The following is a 16,634-nucleotide window of genomic DNA, read 5'->3' on the forward strand; positions in this document are numbered from 1 at the left end:
GCATAATTTGGGATGAGAGGAAGAAACCGGAGCACCCAGAGGAAACCCAGAGGAGCAGGGTCTCTGCTCCATGGAGCGCAGGAGGATGAGGTGTGATCTTATGGAGGTTCAAAATCACGAGAGGAATAGATCGGGTAGATACACAGAATCTCTTGCCCAGAGTAGGGGAATCGAGGACCAGAGGACATACTGTAGGGTTAAGGTGAAGGGGAAAAGATTTAATAGGAATCCGAGGGGTAACTTTTTCACACAAAGGCTAGTGAGTGTATGGAATAAGCTTCCAGAGGAGGTAGATGGGGCTGGGACTATCCCATAGTTTAATAAACAGTTAGATAGGTACATGGATAGGACAGGTTTGGAGGGATATGGGCCAAGCGCAGGCAAGTGGGACTAGTGTAGCTGGGACATTGTTGGCCGGTGTGGGCAAGTTGGGCCGAAGGGACTGTTTCCACACTGTATCACTCTATGACTCTAACTTACTGCAACAGGAAAGAAACAGATTGAGGTTGGAAAATATATATAAATGCCACTTTCCATCCTTGCAGTAACGGCACTGGCTGCCTTTAAAATATTTTCCCCCTCTGGTTTAAAAATTGCAGTGCGCAGCCAACTCACAGCAGGGGGTAAATGAGAACTCAGCAATGAATTATCATACCATCAAAAAGCCATACTGTGATAAAATGAAGGGGAATCAAAATGATGCAATCTTGTGGGGGGGGGGGGGGGGAATCAGAGTGCGTTACAGCGCAGTTAAAAGTTTCTCTTTGAGGAGACAAATAGTTTGAGTGCTCTACCTGCCTGCCACACACTTTTGTTCCGACCTGTCAAAAGTTTCAAAGCTTTTCCCTTTATATCGCTGCCTGCGTTCCCTGTGCCAAGACTCTGCTCTTTTATCACTGTTCGCAATGATTAAAGTGCCAGATTGTAAATGCAATCTAAGAGGTTCATTTGGCTCCGCGACCATATGGGTTCACAAGCGGAATCGGCTGCGAGATGATTAAATCAAGTATGTCGACAAGATGCTATGAACTGACATCATGCCTGTATGATTTTGTGCCATTTGCTGCCATCTGTTTTGACAGCAGTGAATAGGCTTCGCTCACTTGCGTCAGGTTCTATGCTGCGCTGTACTCTCTGTACTCTCTGCGAAAGCGCGCAGGGCTCAGGAGGACAGATCCGCGCCGCATCTCATGCGTTCAACGCGGATTCGGATGCGAGATTACCGTGTCGCATCTCCAGCATGGGTCTGCACGGGACGATCCTCGGGGTTGAAGTGGGTTAACGTACGATGAGCGTTTGACGGCACTGGGCCTGTGCCCGTTGGGGCTTAGAAGGATGAGGGGGTGACCTCATTGAGACTTTCCGAATTATGTTAGGACTGGATAGAGTGGACGTGGAGAGGATTTATCATTTAAAAATATATTGGATAGGTATATGGACGGGAAAGGAATGGAAGGTTATGATCTGAGTGCAGGTAGATGGGACTAGGGGAAAATAAGTGTTCGGCACGGACTTGAAGGGCCGAGATGGCCTGTTTCCGTGCTGTTATATGGTTATATGGTTATATGATTTTTCCAGTAGTGGGAGAGCCTAGGACAAGAGGCCACAGAGTAAAAGGACGTACCTTTAGAAAGGTGATGAGGAGGAATTTCTTCCACAGAAGGTGGTGAATCTGTGGAATTCATTGCTACAGACTGCTATGGAGGTCAAATCATCATGTATTTTCAAAGTGTAGATTGAGAGGATCTTGATTTGGAAGGGGTGTCAAAGGTTACAGAGGAAAGGCAGAAGAATGAGATTGAGAAAGGCAAATCGTCAATGGCAGAGTAGACTTGATGGGCCGAATGGCCTCATTCTGCTCCTGTCACTTATGAAAGTGTGAACTTGGTCCATATTCCAAATTGCCTCAGCGATTCAAGCGTTCAAATGCCCAATAGCATTGGCCTACAGTGAAAACAAGCCCAGCCTATCTAATCTCTCCCCAGAACTAGGGGTGGCACAGTGGTGTAGTGGTAGAGTGGTAGAAAGTAAGCATGCAGGTACAGCAGGCAGTGAAGAAAGCTAATGGCATTTTGGCCTTCATAATGAGAGGATTTGAGTATAGGAGCAAGGAGATCCTACTGCAGTTGTACAGGGCTCTGGCGAGACCACACCTGGAGTATTGTGTGCAGTTTTGTTCTCCTAATTTGAGAAAGGACATTATTACTATTGAGGGAGTGCAGCATAGGTTCACCAGGTTAATTCCCGGGATGGTGGTACTGACATATGATGAAAGAATGGGTCACCTGGGCTTGTATTCACTGGAATTTAGAAGGATGAGAGGGAATTTTATAGAAACATATAAAATTATTAAGGGATTGGACATGGAAAAATGTTCCCGATGTTGGGGGAGTCCAGAACCAGAGGTCACAGTTTAAGAATAAGGGGTAGGCCATTTAGGACCGAGATGAGGAAATAAAATTCACGTTGAGTTGTGAATCTGTGGAATTCTCTGCCATAGACGGCAGTGGAGGCCAATTCACTGGATATTTTCAAGAGAGAGTTAGAAATAGCTTTTAGGGCTAACGGAATCAAGGTATATGGGGAAAAAGCAGGAACGGGGTACTGATTTTGGATGATCGGCGTCAATCATATTAAATGGTGGTACCTGTTCAATGGGCCAAATGGCCTCCTCCTGCACTATTTTCTATGTTTCTAAGTTTCTATGTTTTCATGTTTCTAATTTTCTAGGTGCAGTCTGTGTATGAAGTTTGTACTTTCTCCATGTGACCTGCATGGTTTTCTCCAAGATCTTCGGTTTCCTTCCACACTCCAAAGACGTACAGGTTTGTAGGTTAATTGGCTTGGTATAAAGGTAAATTGTCCCTGGTGCATGTAGGATAGAGTTAATATGCGGGGATCACTGGTCGGCGCGGACTTGGTGGGCCAAAGGGCCCGTTTCCGCGCTGTATCTCTAAACTAAACTAAACTAAATCAGCATCTGCATTTCTTTCCTAAACTAAACTGAAGTCCTCCAAACCAGACAATGTCTTGGTGAAGAGAATATGTGTAGGAAGGAACAGCAGATGCTGGTTTATACCAAAGATAGACACAAAACGCTGGAGTAACACAGCGGGTCAGGCAGCATCTCTGGAGGAAAAGAGAAGGTGACGTTTTCGGGCGGTACCCTTCTTCAGACACGAATGATAGCAAGAGTCTGAAGAAGAGTCCAGACCCGAAACGTCACCCATCCTTTTTCTCCAGAGATACTGCCTGACCCTTTTTTTTTTTTTTTTTTTTAATTTCAAAATATACTTTATTCAATTGGTAAATATATACAATTTCTGAACCATTCAAACAAAATTCATCCGACATTTTCGGAGACTATACAAACTTTTTCCAGTACAATTTTTTTACATTTGTCAAATTTCACCAAACAGTCCCCCACCAGTGCAACTCTGTGGCCCCTGTTCAAGTAATAAATATATACAATGTGTACACAGTGCGAAAATTTCCATCTGACATTTCAAGTTCCACAAAAATACTGCCTGACCCGCTGAGTTACTCCAGCATTTGTGTCTAACATCTTGGTGAATCACTTCTGCTCTTTCTCCAATGCAACCGTATCCTTCACACAGTTTGGTGACCCAAACTGCACATAACACTCCAAGTGAAGTCTAACTAGTGTTTTGTAAAGTTGCAACTTAACGTTAGGTTGTGGAAAGAAGGGAGATGGGCATGGGTCATGCAGATAATTCCAATATTCATGCTGTTGTGTTGGATTAGGAGGTGCTGTTCCTCCAGTTTGCATGTGATTTGCATGTGATTTGCATGTAATTTGCATGTGGCCTCGTGAGAACCAACGTGATGGATGGACGAGGAAGAACAATGGCAGTCCCTGCGGGGGTGGACTGCAGTGAGGGAGGAGGAAGAACAATGAACAATTGAGGACCCGGCGTGGGGGGGCTGTCGGGGGGGGAATAATAGGGGAGCCGGTGCGGGGAGACGGAGAGAGACAGGGGAGGGGGGAGAACAAAGGAGGTGCCAGCGCGGGCGTAATTTCTACCTTTATTAGCACCCTTTATGTGGCGACTATTCGCATACCTTGGGTGTGATAATAAAGTATTCATTCCATTCTAGCAATGGAGGAGGTTAGTGTGGGAATGGGAAGGGCAGTTAAAAAACTTAGCAACGGGGAGCTCCTGCAGGCCTTGACGTACCGAGCGCCAGTTTTTTGGCGAAACAGTCTACGCTTGGTCTCGCTGATGTGCAGGGGGGTGCATCGGGAACACCCGATGCAGTAGATGAGGTTAGACGAGGTGTACATGAACCTCTGTCTCTCTTGGAAATGACTGCTGGGGTCCCTGGATGGAGTTTAGAGAGGAGGTAGAGGGACTTACATACCATTGTGTTTTGTTTAAAAAAGAACTGCAGATGCTGGAAAATCGAAGGTGGACAAAAAAGCTGGAGAAACTCAGTGGGTGAGGCAGCATCTATGGAGCGAAGAAATAGGTGACGTTTCAGGTCGAGACTCTTGGGTCGCTCCATAGATGCTGCCTCACCCGCTGAGTTTCTCCAGAATTTTTGTCTACCTACCATTGTGTTTCCATTGTTAGTGAATAGATCGCAACTGACTGAAATAGGGACAAATATAATCATTGGCCTGTTTCCTTTAAAGTCTTTACTTTTTGTGCATATCTTTCATTTGTTTTGTTTTAATATCACCTCGTTATTTCTCATTTCACTTTCCCCTGACTCTCAGTCTGAAGAAGGGTCTCGACCCCAAACATCGCCCGTTCCTTCTCTCCAGAGATGCAGTCTGACCCGTTGAGTTACTCCAGCTTTTTGTGTCTATCTTTGGTGTAAACCAGTGTCTGCTGTTCCTTCCTGCACATGCTCATTGTAGCTCGATTACAGCCAAGTGTTACCCAATCTGACATCCTATATTCCGTTAAAAAAAGTCAAAGTAGTGGAGTAACTCAGCGGGTCGTGGAGCATCTGTGGAGAACATGGATAGGTGGTGTTTTAGGACAGGACCCTTCTCCAGAGAGCATGTGCGATTTATCTGTTTTGTAGTAAATGCCTACTATATTCTGTGTGCTTAAGCAAAGCAAGAATTTCATTGTCCTATACAGGGACACATGACAATAAACTCACTTGACACTCACTTGACTTGACTTGACACGGTTCTTTGTGTCGCTTGTATCCCATTTCTCTTTTAATCGGTCACAGTGGCGCAGCGGTAGAGTTGCTGCCTTACAGCGAATGCAGCGCCGGAGACCCGGGTTCGATCCTGACTACGGGTGCTCTCTGTACGGAGTTTGTACGTTCTCCCCGTGATCTGCGTGGGTTTTCTCCGAGATCTTCGGTTTCCCCACACTCCAAAGACGTACAGGTTTGTAGGTTAATTGACCTGAGTTGTAAATTGTCCTTGGTGTGTAGAATACTGCTGGTCGGCTCAGACTCGGTGGGCCATAGGGCCAGATTCCACGTTACATCTCCAAACTAAACTAAACTAAACTCTGGAACGCTGCCTCTGAGTCACGAGATGTAAGATCTGATCGTAACTAAGGTCCATGGGAGGACAGGGCAGTTTAGTTTAGTTTAGTTTATTGTCACGTGTGAAAAGCTTTTGTTGCGTGCTAACCAGTCAGCGGAAAGACAATACGTGATTACAATCGAGCCATTTACAGTGTACATGATAAGGGAATAACGTGAATAGCGTTTAGTGCAAGATAAAGTCCAGTAAAGTCCGATCAAAAATAGTCTGAGGGACTCCAATGAAGTAGATATTATTTCAGGACTGCTCCCTAGCTGGGAAGAAACTGTCCCTGAATCCGGAGGTGTGTGTTTTCACACTTCTGTACATTTTGATCAATGGGAGAGGGGGCACCTGCACTAATCAAGAATCTATCTATCTCTGCTTCAAAAATATCCATTGACTTCTGTGGCAATAAATTTCACAGATTCACCACTCTCTGACTAAAGAAATTGCTCCTCATCTCCTTCCAAAAGAAACTTCCTTTTATTCTGAAGCTATGAACTCTGGCCCTAGACTCTCCCACTAGTGGAAACATCCTCTCCACATTCACTTCTCCAACAACTCACCAACAACTTCTCCTGGACCACCCATATTGAAGCAACGAGCAAGAAAGCAACTCTCACCAACTTCTATAGATGCACCGTAGAAAGCATTTTATCATGATGCATCACAGCTTGGTTTGGGAACAGCTCCATCCAAGACCACAAGAAATGGCAGCAAATTGTGGATGCAGCCCAGACCATCACACAAACCAACCTCCTTTTTTATTGACTCCATTTATACCTCACGCTGCCTCGACAAGGCCAGCAGCATACTCAAAGGACGTCGCGCCCTGGCCACTCCCGTATTCTCTCCTCTCCCATCAGGCAAAAGGCGTAGAAGTGTGAAAACGCACACCTCCAGAATCAAGGTAAACAAAAAATGTTTGAGAAACTCAGCGGGTGAGGCAGCATTTATGGAGAAAAGGAATAGGCGACATTTTGGGTCGTAACCCTTCTTGGGAGGGGGGGGTGGAAAGATTCAGGGACAGTTTTTTCCCAGCTGTTATCAGGCAACTGAATCATCCTACCACAACTAGAGAGCGGTCCTGAACTGCAATCTACCTCATTGGTGACCCTCAGACTATCCTTGATCAAACTTTGCTGGCTTTACCTTGCACTAAACGTCATTCCATTATCACGTGTCCGTACACTGTGTATGGCTCGATTGTAATTACGTATTGTGTTTCTGCTGAGTGGATAGCATGCAACAAAATTATTTCACTCAACATGTGACAATAAACTAAACTGTAACTATAACTCTATCCAGGCCTTTCAGTTTTCAGTAAGTTTCAATGAGGTCCCTCCTCATCCTTCTAAACTCCAGCGAGTAAAGGCCACGTGCCATCAAACACTCATCATATGTTAACCGACTCATTCCTGGGATCATTCTCGTACCTATCGGTTTAGTTTAGTTTAGTTTAGTTTAGTTTAGTTTAGTTTAGTTTAGTTTAGTTTAGTTTAGTTTAGTTTAGTTTAGTTTAGTTTAGTTTAGTTTAGTTTAGTTTAGAGATACAGCACGGAAACAGGCCCTTCGCTGCACTGAGTCCGCACCGACCAGCGATCCCCGCACATTAACACTTCCCTACAGACATTCGGGACAATTTTACATTTATACCAAGCCAATTAACCTACAAACCTGTACTTTGGAATGTGGAAGGAAACCTAAGATCTCAGGGAGAATCTACAAACTCTGTACAGACAAGCACCTGTAATCAGGATCGAACCTGGATCTCTGGCGCTGTAAGACAGTAGCTCTACCTCTGCACCGCCGTGCCGACCATCTCTCCATTCTGCAACAATCTCAATGGCTCTACTATTTACGATGGAAGTCCTGTCTTAGTTTAACTTACCAAAATGCAGCACCTCACGCTTGTCTGAGTTAAATTCCATCTACCATTCCTTAGCTCATTTCCCCAGGTCATCTAGATCCTGTTGCAATCTTCGGTAATCTTCTTCACTGTTCCTATACCATCTACCATGTACCATTGTCCTCTGTCTCCTACCACAACTAGAGAGCAGTCCTGAACTCCTGTCTACCTCATTGGTGACCCTCGGACTATCATTGATCGGACTTTACTTGCTCTACCTTGCACTAAATGATATTCCCTTATCATGCATTTATTTCGCTGTAAATGGCTCGATTGTTATCATGTACTGTCTTTCCGCTGACTGGTTAGCACCCAACAAAATGTTTTCACTGTAACTCGGTACATGTGACAATAAACTTTAAACTAAACTAAATTAAACTTTGTTAATTTTGGTCCTATGTGATCCAACCTTTCAGACCAGCCTACATAATAATAATAATAATAAATTTTATTTATGGGCGCCTTTCAAGAGTCTCAAGGACACCTTACAAAAATTGAGCATGTAGAGGAAAAACATGTAAGGGGAATGAAATAAATAGTAGAGACATGACTAGTACACAAAGTAAAGACAGAATTCAATACAAAACACAGTATGAGGCAATTAATGCACAGATGAAAAGGGACGGGGACGTGGGGCTAAGGATAGGCAGTGGTGAAGAGATGGGTCTTGAGGCGGGACTGGAAGATGGTGAGGGACACGGAATTGCGGATCAGTTGGGGGAGGGAGTTCCAGAGCCTGGGAGCTGCCCTGGAGAAGGCTCTGTCCCCAAAACTGCGGAGGTTGGACTTGTGGATGGAGAGGAGACCGGCTGATGTGGATCTGAGGGACCGTGAGGGTTGGTAGGGGGAGAGGAGGTCAGTGAGATATGGGGGGGCCAGATGGTGGAGGGCTTTGTAGGTGATGATCAGGATTTTGTAGGTGATCCGGTGGGAGATGGGAAGCCAGTGAAGTTTTTTGAGGACTGGAGTGATGTGATGCCAGGATTTGGTGTGGGTGATGAGTCGGGCGGCTGCGTTCTGGACCAGTTGGAGTCGGTTGATGTAGGTGGAGCTTATGCCAAGGAGAAGTGAGTTGCAATAGTCCAGTCGGGAGGAGATGATGGCATGGATGAGTCTTTCAGCAGCAGGCGGTGTGAGAGAGGGTCTGAGTTTGGCGATGTTGCGGAGATGAAAGAAGGAGGTTTTAATGACATGGCGGATGTGAGGCTCAAGGGAGAGGGTGGAATCAAAGATCACGCCAAGGTTGTGGGCCTGGGGAGATGGGGAGACAGTGGTGCCGTCGATGGTGAGAGTGGGGTTATTGATTTTGCTGAGTGTGGCTTTGGAGCCTATGAGGAGGAATTCTGTCTTATCGCTGTTGAGTTTGAGGAAATTATGTTGCATCCAGGTTTTTATAGCTGACAAACAGGAGTTGATATGGGAGAGGGGGGGGTTGTGGGGGGATTTGGTGCCAAGGTAAATCTGGGTGTCATCAGCGTAACAGTGGAAGTCCAGATTGAAGTGGCGGAGTATCTGACCAAGGGGGAGGATGTAGATGATGAAGAGGAGGGGGCCGAGTACGGAGCCTTGGGGAACGCCTTGAGTGACTGCGGCTGTAGCAGAGGTGTGGTTGTGGAGAGAGATGAAGTGGGATCTGTTGGAAAGGTAGGAACGGAGCCAGCTGAGTGCAGATCCTTCAATGCCGAGGTCTTTGAGTCTGGTGAGCAGGATGTTATGGTTCACTGTATCGAAGGCTGCGCTCAGGTCGAGGAGGATGAGGATGTTGAGGGAACCAGTGTCAGCAGAGGTGAGGAGGTCGTTGAGGACTTTGAGGAGAGCAGTTTCTGTGCTATGGAGGGGGCGAAAGCCAGATTGGAGGGGTTCAAGTAGGTTATACGCAAGGAGGTGGGAATGAAGTTGCGACGCAACGATACGCTCCAGGGTTTTTGAAAGAAAGGGGAGGTTTGAGATTGGGCGGTAGTTAATGAGAGAGGAGGGATCAAGACCAGGTTTCTTTAAGATTGGTGTAACGGCAGCAGTTTTGAAAGTGGAGGGGACAATTCCTTGGGACAATGAGGAGTTGAAGAGATTAGTGAGGTAGGGGCAGAGAACGGGGAGGCAGGACTTCAACAGGGGAGTGGGGAGAGGGTCGAGGGAGCAGGTAGTGGGTTTGGAAGAGCTGATGAGTTTGGAGATTTCAATAGGGGTGACCAGGTCAAACTGGGAGAGGAAGCAGTGTGGAGGCGGGGTAAGGAGGTCAGTGGAGATGTTGAAAGGAGGGGCCTTGGTAGGTGGTGGAGTAGATGCTGGGGAGTCGGGTACAGGGGATAAAGATTGATAGATGGTGCTGATTTTATCAGCGAAAAAGTGGAGGAATGAGTTGCAGAGAACCGGAGTAGAGGTAGGGAGAGTGTTGGCTCGAGGCTTGAGGAGGTTGCCCACTGTGGAGAAGAGGGTTCTGTGGTTTAGGCAGGGATCGGTGAATATGGAGGAGAGGTAGGCAGATTTTGCAGCAATGAGGGCATCTTTGTAGTCAGTGAGGTGGAGTTTGTAAGCTTCAAGGTGGACTGTGAGAGATGATTTCTTTATAAGTCGTTCGAGTTGGCGACCAGTCTGTTTCAGTTTACGAAGTGCATGTGGTACTTTGCAAAAGGCTTTGCTAAAGTCCAGGTAGACAATGCTTACGGCATTACCCTCATCAATCTTCTTTGTCACCTCTTCTAAAAACTCAATCAAATTCATGAGACACGATTTTCCACAAGCAATGCCATGCTGGCTATCAGTCTGCGCTTTTCTGAATCCAAGTACTGTATATCCTGTCCATCGGAATCTATATAATTAAAAGTCTCATCTTGACCACTTCCTGTCTGCGCTGTATATTGATTTTTTTTTAAACGCTACCCTGTATCGCTGTAATTTTTGACCATCTTACTCACAGTCCTCCTCCACTGGGCCAGCCCCAAGGATTTTCCCATCGATGAAAAATAAAAAAAGTTAAGGGAATTTAAAAAACCTTGAGATCAGCTGATTGGTCCTCTCGCCTGTCAATCACCGCGATGAAGGTAACGCTCCTTCCGGTTGGGGCAGGACTATAAAACCCCGGATGCCTGGACGTGAGGCAGTCACTCTGCAAGATCGCGAGGGAGAGGCCACGACTGTCATTCTAGGCTGTGAATCAACTGAACTGTGAGTCTGCAATGCACTTGCAATAAATGATTTGTTAGCCCTTATTGACAATGTCATGAGTTGTTTGGCCTGCTGCCCTGCCTGTGCTTGAAAGTGTAATGCTTAATTGGAAATTAAATGAAATGAAATGACAATGTCATGAGTTGATTGGCCTGCTGCCCTGCCTGTGCTTGAAACTGCAATGCTTTATTAGATCTGACTTTGGAAGGAATAAATGCTTTATTAGGTCCAACTGAGTTTGGAAGGAATAAATGCTTTATTAGGTCCAACTGTATTTAGTCCAAAAGTCCCGCTCATTTCGTAACTTCCGCTTAGTGGACAGGTCGCCCTGATTGCGTAATTTCCGGTGAGAGCAGAGGTCGCGCTGATTGTGGAAGTGCCGCTGACTGCAGAAGCCCCACAGTGGAGAGGCCCCGCTCAGCCGTGTGAGTAGATTCAAGAATGTTTACAGTCATATAAATGGTGTGTGCGTCAGTGTGTGTGGGTGTGAGTGTGTGTGTGTGTGAGTGTATATGTGAATGTGAATGTGTATGTGTGTGTGAGTGTGTGAGTCTGTGAGTGTGTGTGTGAGTGTGTATGTGAGTGTGTGAGCATGTGTGTGAGTGTATGTGAGTGTGTGTGTGTGTGTGTGAGTGTGTAAGTGTGTGTGAGTGTGTGTGAGCGTATGTGTGTGTGTGGGTGAGTGTGTGTGTGTGAGTGAGTGTGTGTGTGTGTGTGTGTGTGTGTGTGTGTGTGTGTGTGTGTGTGTGTGTGTGTGTGTGTGTGTGTGTGTGTGTGTGCGCGTGCGTGCGTGTATATTGGAATTGGTGGAGAGCTGGAATATTTCGTTGGGGGACCAGCTCTCCTGTGTGCAGCTGGGACCCAACGGGTCCCACTTAGTCTAGTATCCTCTAAAGGCTTACTCACTGCTAATTTTAGTTTAGAGATACAGCACAGAAACAGGCCCTTCAGCCCACCGAGGCCGCGCCGACCAGCGATCACTAGCACTATCCTACATGTTGGGGACAATTTATAATTTTACCAAAGCAAATTAACGTGCAAACCTGGACGTCCTTGGAGTGTGGGAGGAACCTGGAGAGAACCCACGCAGGTCACAGGGAGAAGGTACAAACTCCATACAGACAGCACCCAAAGTCAGAATTTAACCCGGGTCTCTGGCGCTGTGAGGTAGCAACTCTACCGCTGCGCCACCGCGCCGCCCCCTTGGGTCAGAGATACAAATGGGTTCCTTGAGGTTGATCCACATCTCTAACTGAATGAATTTGTGTTGTTTTTACTGATGGAGGTCTTTGACAAGACTGGCAGAGCAGGGACACAAAAACACCTTTGATTCTCCCACTTATTCATTGTCGGTTTCACAAGTTATTTGACATTCTGGCCGAATAATTTGAAGGCGAACTTATTCTTTTTTCCCCAAAAATAAACTTTATTGAGAATAATAACAAAAAATACATATAAACCAAGAGCAGTGCCAAAAATCTTCCCACATTCTCAGCGTCTAGACATATATTCATTAGTGTTATGTTTAGCAATGTTACCGAAACTTTAATTGTACCATGCGCCCATGAAAGCACCCCTTGTCTGAGCGGTGTTCTCCACCACCACCTGCCCCTCAATGTGCCAAAAAGCATATGTACAAAACAATGCAGTAGAGTTGCTGCCTTACAGCGCCAGAGACCCAGGTTCGATCCTGACTACAGGTGCTTGTTTGTACGTTCTCCTCCTGACCGCGTAGGTTTTCTCTGAGATCTTCACTTTTCCGCCCACACTCCAAAGATGTACAGGTTAATTGGCTTTGTTAACATTTTTAGTGTGTGTAGGATAGAGCTGGTGTGTGGGGATTGCTGGTCAGTGCGGACTCTGTGGGCCGAAGGGCCTGTTTCCATGCTGTATCTCTAAACCAAACTAAACTGAAACAAAAACTGTGCAAACATACATTCATGTCCATAATTTCCATATTGTCATACTCAGTATTGTTCGAATCTGTCTTTACACAAAACACCCTTGCACCCATGCCATCCCTATGGCTGATTGGGGTGATATCCCTTCCCTTTGAGAGGTGTCCCCACCGGACCCTGCCCCCCAAATGTCCAGCAATGGAAGGACCCTGAACTGCGGTCCTCCCCCACAGAGCCTTGGCGTTGGCTGCACCGAGCTTCAGTGCGTCCCTCAGCACGTACTCCTGCAGTCTGCAGTGGGTCAGTCCGAATAGTGAAAGGCCTGGATGGAGTGGATGTAGAGAGGATGTTTCCATTCGGAGGATAGTCTAGGACCAGAGGTCATAGCCTCAGAATTAAAGGATGTTCCTTTAGGAAGATGAGAAGGAATTTTTCTAGTCAGAAGGTGGTGAATCTATGGAATTCATCGTCTGTGGAGGCAAAGTCAATGGATATTTTTAAGGCAGACATAGATAGATTTTTGATTAGTCCGGGCGTCAGGGTTTATGGGGAGAAGGCTGGAGAATGGGGTTAGGAGGGAGAGATAGATCAGCCATGATTGAATGGCGGAGTAGACTTGATGGGCCGAATGGCCTAATTCTTCTCCTATCACTTATGAACATGAACTTATGAGTTCTCCGACAGACATCTCGCTCTGCTGGGACGTAAACCTTTCTGTTCCCCCGGCACTTACAGTGTTAAACCCTCGGCTCGTCAATCTCAGCCGGAGAAGCGGTGGAACAAAGGGGAGTTATCACTTCATCTGTAAGGAGAAGGGGAGCAGTGATTCAAATTGTTGGTAGCAATTAAAACTGATTCAACGTGTGCCAAGTTTTATTTAGATCCAGAATTTAATAAATCATTCACACTTTAATCTTGCCCTGTTTGGACTGCAGTAAATTCAGTTGGTCCGCAAAGATTACATCACATCAAATCAATGGTGAGGCACCGCGGAGACATTGATACTCGAGGACAGGTTGAAAGCGGTGAGAAAGCCGACGACAAAAGTTGAAAAATTACTTTGTGAGTTTCAAAGAGCGACTGAACTTAATCGAGCCAGCATCCATTAACGTAATGATTTTGTTGCTTTTCTCTGTGGCCCTCGACACACTCGCGATGGAAAGCTTGCTCACAAAAGCTGGTCCAGGGAGACAAATGGGCTCCTCGAGCATCGTCTAAATCTTTCATTTAATGAACCGCCTTTCATCGCCCAATGTCACTCCACTCCAAAGGTCTGAAATTGTAAAGTACCGAGCCAGTTACAGGCAGTTGTAGATATGAACGTGGAGACAAGTTGACTGAGCTAACTCCCAGCCTTACAATCCAGCCGTATGAATATCAATCTCTGTAACCTCAAGTAACCCCTGCATTCCCTCGCCCTCCATCCCTCCCCGCCCAAGTCACACCAGCTTCTCGTTCTCACCTAGAAAAACAGCTAACAATGTTCCCTTTATCATTATTACTTTTTTTGCATATCTATCATTCTCTCTCTATAAATGGTGGGGCTCTGGGTAGTGTGGTAGAGCAGAGGGATCCAAGGGTGCAGGTGCATGGTTCCTTGAAGGTGGAGTCGCAGGTAGTTCAGCTGGTCAAAAAGGCTTTTGGCACATTGCCTTTCATCAGTTAGAATATTGAGTATAGAATGTTTAAGAAGGAACTGCAGATGCTGGAAAATCGAAGGTACACAAAAATGCTGGAGAAACTCAGCGGGTGCAGCAGCATCTATGGAGCGAAGGAAATAGGCAACGTTTCGGCCCGAAACGTTGCCTATTTCCTTCGCTCCATAGATGCTGCTGCACCCGCTGAGTTTCTCCAGCATTTTTGTGTACCTATTGAGTATAGGAGTTGGGAGGTCATGTTGCAGTTGTACAAGACGTTGGTGAGACCGCATTTAGTGTATTGTGTTCCATTCTGGGCACCGTGTTATAGAAAATATGTTGTCAAGCTGGAAAGGGTACGGAAAAGATTTACAAGGATGTTGCCAGGCCTAGAGGGTCTTAGCTACAGGGAGAGGTTGAGTAGGCTGGGACTCTATTCCTTGGAGAGCTGGAGGATGAGGAGGGATATCTTATTGAGGTGTATAAAACCATGAGAGGAATAGATCGGGTAGATGCACAGAGTCTCTTGCCCAGAGTGGGTGAATTAGGGACCAGAGGACATAGGTTTAAGGTGAAGGGGAAAAGTTTTAATAGGTATCTGAGGGGTAACACTTTCACACAAAGGGTGGTGGGTGTATGGACCAAGCTGCCAGAGGAGGTAGTTGAGGCAGGGACAATCCCAACATTTAAGAAAGGTACATGGATAGGGCAGGTTTGGAGGGATATGGACCAAACCTGGGCAGGTGGGACTAGCTGGGACATGTTGGTCAAGTTGGGCCGAAGGGCCTGTTTCCACACTGTATCACACCATGACCAATCCCAACACAGTCCACTAACATTGAAAGCCATTTCCAGAACATGGACTGAGCTCCAGATAAATGATAAGAATATAAACAAAACAGGTGGGTGATTTAGCTTGATACAGATTAGATAGCACACAAAGCCGATAAGGTCATTGTGTGGAACAGGCTTGATTGGGTCTGGGATTTGTTTGGTTTCTCATGAAGAACCTGGAATTCTTCAGCAACTTCATTCCACATAAGATTAGAATGGACTGATCGGCCAGAGTCCACCATTATACAGAGAGTCATAGAGTGATACAGCGTGGAAACAGGCCCTTCGGCCCAATTTACCCACACCGGCCAACATGTCCCAGCTGCACTAGTCCCACCTGCCTGCGTTTGGCCCATATCCCTCTAATTGTGCCCTATCCATGTACCTGTCTAATTGTTTCTTAAACATTGGGATCGCCTGAAGGAATGAAGGGCAGGGTGAGAGGAAGCTCACACTTCACACCGAATGCGATGGAGAATGGATTCGCTGGTTGCATCACAGCCTGGGTCGGCATCTAGAACGCCCATGAATGAAGGAGATTACAAAAAGTGTTGAACACTGGCCAGTCCATTGCAGGTGCTGGAGACTTTAGAGATACAGCACGGAAACAGGACCTTCGTTCCACCGAGTACACGCCGACCAGTTGATACAACACCAAATCTATTTTATTTCCAGATCATTTCAAACTCCGTCTGAGCTGGAAGTTTGCTTAGTTTAGAGTTTTGCTTAGTTTAGAGATACAGTTGGGAAACAGGCCCTTTGGCCCACCTAGTCCACGCCGACTCGTGATCACCCCATACACTAGCACTATCCTACACACTAGGGATAATTTACAATTTTTCCAAAGCCAATTCACCTAGAAACCGGGAGGTCTTTAGAGTGGGAAAAGAAACCGGAGCACCCGGAGAAAACCCACACGGTCACTGGGAGAACGTACAAACTCCGTACAGACAGCACCCATAGTCAGAATCGAACCCGGGTCTCCAGCGCTGTGAGGCAGCAACTCTACCGCTGCACCACTGTGATGCCTAATTTTATTGTTCTGTTGTCAGTATCTATGACAATGAAACACTCTTGATCCTTGAACCTTCCTCAAGTTCTGATAATTAAGGATGGAAAGGAAGAGTTCATATCATGCTTGAGGCGGGCGTCCGAGAGACGCAGAACAAGATAGTCACAGACGCAACGTGACCGCAGATGCTGGGATCTCGAGCAAGAAACAAAATGTGCTGTAGGAACCCAATGAGTCAAGCAGCATCTGTGGAGGAAAGTGGACATGAGGACATTTTGGGTCGGGACCCTTCTTTATGATGGTGGAGGAGGAAGATATGTCTAATCTACACATCACTGCGGCCTTGTCTTCCGTACCACCTGAAAGGCTTAAAGTTGTCTCTAAGTTTCTCTCAATTGTCAGCTGTCATAGGTTGCAACTTTAATCTTTGGTTCAAATAATAGGCGTTGTTAATTCAGCCAAGGCCCAAGGGATTGCTATAGGATACGATATGATCGAACCTTATTTATCTAAGGAGGGATATTGATCTGCCAACAGTCATAAACCACAAGATACATGAAATATGAAATTAAAGTGACGAGTGGAAAGGAAGGGAGATGTGCAAAGAATTGTGGAGGGGGGAGGGGGAGGGGATCGGGGGGTCAGTCTACCCCACGAC

At 46.2% G+C, this 16,634-nt stretch overlaps 1 long non-coding RNA gene across 1 annotated transcript; it reads left to right on the plus strand.

Moving 5' to 3' along the window:
* Positions 1–454: 454 nt before the first annotated feature.
* On the plus strand, positions 455–15,228 carry LOC116966445. Its single transcript, XR_004410022.1, has 3 exons — positions 455–544; positions 2,855–2,861; positions 15,214–15,228. It is a non-coding gene; the product is annotated as an uncharacterized LOC116966445 (long non-coding RNA).
* Positions 15,229–16,634: the final 1,406 nt, after the last annotated feature.

This window comes from Amblyraja radiata, chromosome 37 (assembly GCF_010909765.2).
Source record: "Amblyraja radiata isolate CabotCenter1 chromosome 37, sAmbRad1.1.pri, whole genome shotgun sequence".
Lineage (NCBI taxonomy): Eukaryota > Metazoa > Chordata > Chondrichthyes > Rajiformes > Rajidae > Amblyraja > Amblyraja radiata.